Source organism: Dioscorea cayenensis, chromosome 17, assembly GCF_009730915.1.
Source record: "Dioscorea cayenensis subsp. rotundata cultivar TDr96_F1 chromosome 17, TDr96_F1_v2_PseudoChromosome.rev07_lg8_w22 25.fasta, whole genome shotgun sequence".
NCBI classification, from domain to species: Eukaryota; Viridiplantae; Streptophyta; class Magnoliopsida; order Dioscoreales; family Dioscoreaceae; genus Dioscorea; species Dioscorea cayenensis.
The window spans coordinates 11,081,001-11,088,415 of NC_052487.1; the positions used below are offsets into that span (position 1 = coordinate 11,081,001).

At 39.8% G+C, this 7,415-nt stretch overlaps 1 non-coding gene across 1 annotated transcript; it reads right to left on the reverse strand.

Moving 5' to 3' along the window:
• Positions 1–6,515: 6,515 nt before the first annotated feature.
• On the reverse strand, positions 6,516–6,622 carry LOC120281433. The gene has a single exon (XR_005542573.1). It is a non-coding gene; the product is annotated as a small nucleolar RNA R71 (small nucleolar RNA).
• Between the last annotated feature and the right edge of the window lie 793 nt (positions 6,623–7,415).

Consider the following 7,415-nt stretch of genomic DNA (forward strand, 5'->3'; position numbering starts at 1 on the left):
ACACCTTAAGAAAGTTCTCAATGTCATTGTAAAGGTCTTCATTGGCTAACCCATTAAACTGTATGGACTGTTGAACCATTTGAATTAAACCTAGCTTCGACTCAAAATTTTGGGCTACAACCGGTGACCTAACAATGCTCGACTGTGTCCAACAAGCTCTAGGTCGAGCAAAATCTGAAAGTGTTCTCTACTGCCCCTCTTGTTCTAAGATATTTTCAGATTCTTCAACCTTTATTTCAGGTGGAAAAATCTGTTTTTGTGCAGGTTCCTTTCCCATTCTATGCAATTTATGCTCAATTTCAAGATCGTCTTCAACTACTGTCAAAGGATTCAATGGGTTATAACCTGTAAATGAATTCACGAAAAGAAACAATGAGAACGGGGGGAAAAAGGAGTATGAAGTAGAAAAGTAATAAAAAAGTGAATGACTAAAGTAACCATGTCCTAATGTTCCTAATACTCTGTTCCGTAGTAACGGTGTCAAAAACTCGACACACCGATTTGCGTGTGTGTACCACAAGTACACAGGCGTCGAAGTAATAAAGTACCCAATGAGTCGGGTGGTCAAATCCATAGGGAACAAAAATATTAGTGATAACCATCTCTTAGTTATCCAATCAGAATAAAGATTATGGTGAAATGGACTAAATAGGATGAATATGAATATTGCAAGTAAGCAAGGAAAATAGAAAATAAGGGAAGTCTTAATCAATAAAAATTAGGTACACGGGCAATGCTTCCCCTACGATCTAACATGAAGCGCAAGACTTACTAAATGTTTCTAAACCGAATTAAATGAGTCGAGGGAATCTGAGAACATTCGGTCGCTGTCTCCAGGCTACTGATACTAGTCCCTACGAGGTCCAGGTGGAGAAATCGCTCAATCTCAAAACCTCACACCACATATGATCGACCGCAATAAACTCTAGGGACACCTAAGAGTATAACCAATTCCTAAAGATAGATCTAACTGATAAGTGTTTGTCTATTGGTAATACCAAGTATTCTTTTCTTACGATGAGCATTACTTTTCTGATATTCTATCTCTAATACATGAGTATTTGTATTCTTTTGTGCATGTAGAGTTGTGGAGACAAATTCAGAAGAATGAAGCCAAAGTAGATTGCGAGTGTACTTAGTTGATGAAACCTTAAAGTGAACAAACACGAAGACACAAGTTGTGCTCAAAGACATGTCAGTGTGTGCCAACCTCCATGGTGTTCAAGGAAATATACAAATTAGTGGAGCACAAAGGCAGTCAAAATCAAGTGTTCTGACTTGTGCAAAGCTAGAAAGATTGTCATTAAATGTGCTTTTATTTGAAGATGCAATGCAATCTACAATATAGACGTGTGGCCATTTATATTGCCTCGATGAAGAGTGTGGATTCAAGAGTATTTTGGAGGAATACTGTAGCAGGTTACTATAGCAAAGCACTTTATCAATTACTGTCGTAGTTACTGTTCACATGCCACCGAAAAATGATTTCTTGGAGATTCATACGGGTGTGTGGAAATTTCACATGCCTATTTGTATGCCCGACTCCATCCCTATTTAAATCAAAATTTCTGCACGATTTTAGAATCCTTCTTTCCATCTTTTGGCTATCTTTTCTCCAGCTTTGGAGGTGCCCGTAGCTAGGGTTTGGAGAGGCTTTGGCAAGTTTTTTGGAGGGGTTCATGGCCTTTGACATTACATTTAGTTCAAAAGAGAGTTATTGGGGTGGCTTTCATCGGCACCGATCTGGCGAGGTGTGACCTATGCTTGACGTGGGGACCTTTGCAGAAGACGCGGCCACTCCACAAAACTAACGACATGAACACCAAGAGGGTTTTATTCATAGATTGCATATTTTTAATTTTGATTTCATTATTGATTGTATTTTTCCCCATGGAGAGCTAAATTCCTAGTGGGTACTTGGACTTGTAAACACTAGGATGATGCTATTTCTTTGACCTTTTATTATGCTTTCTTTAATTGATGTTTTAATTGAGTTCCAATCTTAAATGCTTCTTGAGTTGATTTTCCCTTAGAGTGATACTAGTGTTGAGAATTCATTTTCCAATCTTATTCCCTATGGATTCGACTACCCACTCACTGGGGTATTATTACTTTGATAAACCGTGCACTTGCGGTACACACGCAAAAGGGTGTTGTCAAGTTTTTGGCACCTGATAAGTGCTAATGAATTAGTAATACGAAGTATTCTTTTCTTACGATGAGCATTATTTTCTCAGATTTTATCGCTAATACATGTGTATTTGTGTTTTTTTTGTGCATATAGGGTTGTGGAGACAAATATAGAAGAAAGAAACTAAAGTAGATTGCAAGTGCAATTGGTTGATGAAATCTTAGAGTGAACAAAGGTGAAGATACAAGTTGTGCTCAAAGACATGTCAGTTTGTGCCAACCTCCATTATGTTCGAGGAAATATGCAAATTGGAGGGGCACAAAGACAGTCACGCTCATGTGTTCTGACTTGTGCAAAGCTAGCAAGATTGTCATCGAATGTGCTTTTAGTTGAAGATGCAACGTGATCTATAGCATAGACGTGTGCCCATTTTTGTTGCCTTGATAAAAGGTTTGAATTCGGGAGTATTTTGGCTGAGTACAAAAGCAATTTACTGTAGTAGTTACTGGTCATATCCCGCAAAAAACTGAATTTCCAGAAATTTACATGGCGTGTGGAAATTCCACACGCCCGTGTGGATGCCCGATTCCAAAAATTCCACACGCCAATGTGGATGCCAGATTCCAGCCCTATTTAAGTCGTGATTTAAGCCCGATTTAAGAACTCACATTTCCATCTTTTGGCTATCTATTCTCCACCTTTGGAGGCACCAGCACCTAAGGTTTAGAGAGGCTTTGGCTAAGTTTTAGAGGGGTTTACGGCCTTCGGCACCGCATTTCCTATAGAAGAGAGTTATTGGGGGATCTTTTGTCACCACCGATCCGACGAGGTGTGCCCTAGGCTTGACAAGGGAACCTTTGGAGAAAACACGGGCACTCTAAAAGGCCATTGACATGAACACCACGGAGGTTTTATTGATGGTTTTTATATTTTTACTTTTGATTCCATTATTGATTGTATTTTACTCCATGGAGAGCTAAACCCCTATTGGGAACTTAGACTTATAAATACTAGGATGATGTTGTCTCTTTGACCTTTTATAATGCTCCCTTTAATTGTTGTTTTAATTAAGTTTCAATCTTGAATGTTTGTTGAGTTGATTTTCCCTTAGAGTTACACTAGGGTTGAGAATGCATTTTGGTAATCCTTTTGGATGAGTGACACACCATGAGGGTTAGACAATACTAGATTGGAGAGGGTTGAGAGGGTGAGTCGAGAGGTAGCGGAGTGTCCCCTTTCCCTTCCGGCATGATTTATCCTACCGTCACATTCCAAGAGTTATTTGTGGTCATAATAGAGTGCAGTGATAAGAGACGAACTCCATTGGGGCTTAGTTGCGCAAGCAACATAGTAAAGCGCTGAAGTAATGCTTAGTATTGGTGGCTTAATTGTGACTAAGGGCCTTTCGCCTAGACCAAAGGGTTAGATCTATTTTAGGGAATAGGGTTTATCACTTGGAATCACTAGAGCCTAAATCAACCTAACATAGTGTGAGGTGTCGAGACTGAGAGATTTCTTCACCAGGGCATAGTGTAGGTTTAGACACGGTTGACCTTAAGTTTTGGACTGTGTTTTTAAGGATCTCCACAACTTATTATACATTAATTATGAAGCATAATGGTTGGTTTCTCACTTGAAACAATAGTCCTAGGGTGAGCAATGTCCGGCTGGGCTATTTATCATCGATTACCTCTCCAATCTTTTATTTGCGCCCTCTTCTTCTCTTCTTATTTATATTTGCATTGATTCTTACTCACATCACTATTAATTCATCCTCGTTCTACTTAAATGGCAATCTTTGTGTTTGTGATCACCTTCCCTATCGATTAGACTACCCACTCACCGGGGTATTATTACTTCGACAAACCCGTGCACTTGCGGTACACACGCAAAAGGGTGTTATAAATTTTTTGGTGCCTGATAAGTGCTTGTCTGATAGTAATACGAAGTTTTCTTTTCTTAGATTTTATCACTAATACATGTGTATCTGTGTTCTTTTGTGCATGTAGGGTTGTGGAGACAAATATAGAAAAAAAAAGCCAAAGTAGATTACCAGTGCACTTGGTTGATGTAATCTTAGAGTGACCAAACGTGAACATATAAGTTGTGCTCAAAGACATGTGAGTGTGTGCCAACCTCTGTTATGTTCAAGGAAATATGCAAATTAGAGGGGCACATAGGCAGCCATTCTTATGTGTTCTGACTTGTGCAAAGCTAGCAAGATTGTCGTCAAACATGCTTTTAGTTGAAGATGCAATGCGATCTACAACATAGACGTGTGCCCGTTTATGTTGCCTAGATGAAAAGTGTGGATTCGGGAGTATTTTGGTGGAGAACTATAGCAGTTACCATTCATAGCCAACAAAAAACTGAATTTCTTAGAAATTCACACAGGCGTGTGGAAATTCTACATGCCTTTGTGGATGCACAATTTCAGTGCTATCTAATTCGTGATTTCAACCCGATTTGAGAAATCCCTTTTCCATTTTTTGCCTATCTTTTCTCCACCTTTGGAAGCGGCCACAGGTAGGGTTTAGAGAGGCTTTGGCTAGGTTTTGGAGGGGCTTACGGCCTTCGACATCATGTTTCCTTCATAAGATAGCTTTTGGGAGAGCTTTCATCGGCACCAATACGGTGATGTGTGCCCTAGGATTGATGAGGGGACCTTTGGAGAAAATGCGACCACTCCACAAGACCATCAACACAAACACCAAGTAGGTTTTATTCATGGATTGCATATTTTTACTTTTGATTTCATTATTGATTATATTTTGCGCCATGGAAAGCTAAACCCCTAGTGGGTAATTCTACATGTAAACCTTAGGATGATGTTGTCTCTTTGACCTTTTATTATGCTTCCTTTAATTGATGTTTTAATTGAGTTCCAATCTTGAATGCTTGTTGAGTTGATTTTCCCTTAGAGTGACACTAAGGTTAAGAATCCATTTTTGTAATCCTTGTGGATAAGTGATACACCATGAGGGTTAGACAATACTAGATTGGAGACGGTTGAGAGGATGAGTGGAGAGGTAGCCGAGCGTCCCCTTTCTCTTTTGGCGTCATATATTTTACCTCCACATTCCAATATTTCTTTGTGGTCACAATAGAGTGAAGTCCTAAGAGGCGAACTCCGATGGGGCTTAGTTGCATAAGCAACAAAGTGAAGCGTTGAAGTAATTCTTAGTATCTAGGGCATAATTGTGACTAGGGGTCTTTTGCCTGGACCAAAGGGTTAGATCTATTTTAGGGAATAAGGTTTATCGCTTGGAATCCCTAGAGCCTAAAGCAACATAGCACATTATGATGTGTTGAGATTGAGAGATTTCTCCACCGGATCATCGTGTAGAGTTAGTCACGGTTGACCTTAGGTTTTTGGACCACGTGTTTAAGTATCTCCACAACTCATTAAGCATTAGTTTGGGAATATATTGATTGGTCTTGTACTTGAAACAATAGTCCTAGCTTGAGCAATGTCTGGGTGCCCCATTTATCATCGATTACCTCTCCTATCTTTTATTTGCACCTCCTTCTTATTTTCTTATTTCTATTTGTATTGATTCTTACTCACATCATTATTGATTCATCTTCATTGTAGTTAAATAGCAATCTTTGTGTTTCTAAATACTATTCCATGTGGATTTGACTGCCCACTCACCGGGGTCTTATTAATTTGACAAAGTCATGCACTTGCGGTACACATGCAAAAAGACGTTTGTCAAGTTTTTGGCGTGTTGCCAGGGAATGGGCGTGTTAGAAGCACTTTGCACTTTGCTATTTTAACTATTTACTATTTATTCTATTTCACACTTTTTTATTCTTCCATCATTCTGACTTGTAATTCTTTCTTTAGTTGCAGCTCTAGGTTATGACTCAAGGGAACCCTTCGATATTGTTTGAAGGTGATCCTGAGCTTGACCAAACACTTCGTAGAAGGGGTAAAGAACCTATGCAAGAACAGACAAATCAAGCTAAGGGAGAAGATGAAAGGTCAAATATGGCAAAATAGAATGAGCAGCAGAGGACACTGTCCGATTATGCCAGACCCGCAGTTCTTGGTACACAATCTACCATTTTGCGGCCATCGATTACAGCTCAGAATTTTGAGCTCAAGCCAGTATTCATCAAAATGTTAAAGCAGTCGGCACAACTTAATGGTTTGGATGATGAGGATCCAAATAATCACATAGAGAACTTCTTAGAAGTGTACGATATGCTCGAGCTCAATGGTGTTATGGATGATGCTAGGAAGTCGAGGGCTTTCCCATTTTCCTTGAAAGAGAGAGCAAAGCAATGGCTACATTCATTACCTCGAGCATTGATCACTACATGGGAGGGGATGGTAAAAGCTTTTCTTACCCGATATTTCCTTCTCAGAAAATCTGTAAAGCTTAGGAAAGAAATATCCTCCTTTGTGCAAACGGAATTAGAATGTGTATTTGAGACATGGGACAAGTTCAAGGAGCTCCTGCGGAAATGTCCTCAACATGGGTTCCCCGACTGGATGATCATTCAGACTTTCAATAATGGGTTGAACCCGAGTACAAAACAGTTACTTGATGCTGCAGTAGTAGGTAGCTTAAGGAGCAAGACCTCAGAAGAAGCCCAGCTTCTCATTGAAGAAATTGCTATGAACAGTTATTAGTAGAACATAAGAGATAGAAAGAAGGTAGCCAAACTTCATGAGATTGACGTAGTTACTTCATTGGCGGCCCAAGTGGAGCCATTGAGCAAGAAGTTAGACACTCTACCTACTAATAGAATGGAGGTCATGACTAGTTGCGTAGGGTGTGGGGGTGGATATGCTCCATCTGATTGTCCGATTTCTATTGGTGGTACATCCTCGGTAGCACAAGTGGACTTTGTGGGTAATGCAATGAGAAACCAAGGTAATCCATATAGCAACACCTATAATCCTGGTTGGAGGAGCCACCCGAATCTTTCATTGAGTAATCAAGGGCAATAGAAGACTTTGGCACCACCCGGTTTTCAACAACAATAACAAGCCCGAATATGGACAACTAAGTTTCAGGATTATAAAACCGGATGACCAATCTAGAGAAGGCTTTGACCAAGTTCATTCAATCGTCAGATACATGATTTCAATCGGTTGAAGCCAGACTTCGCAACCTAACTGCATCATCACACAATTTGTAGAATCAAGTGTGGCAAATTGCGAACTTATTATCGGAGAGACCTCAAGGAAGCTTACCTAGTAACACTAAAACTAATCCGAGAGAACATGTGAAGGCGATCACTTTGAGAAATGGTCGTGAGGTTGAGGGTT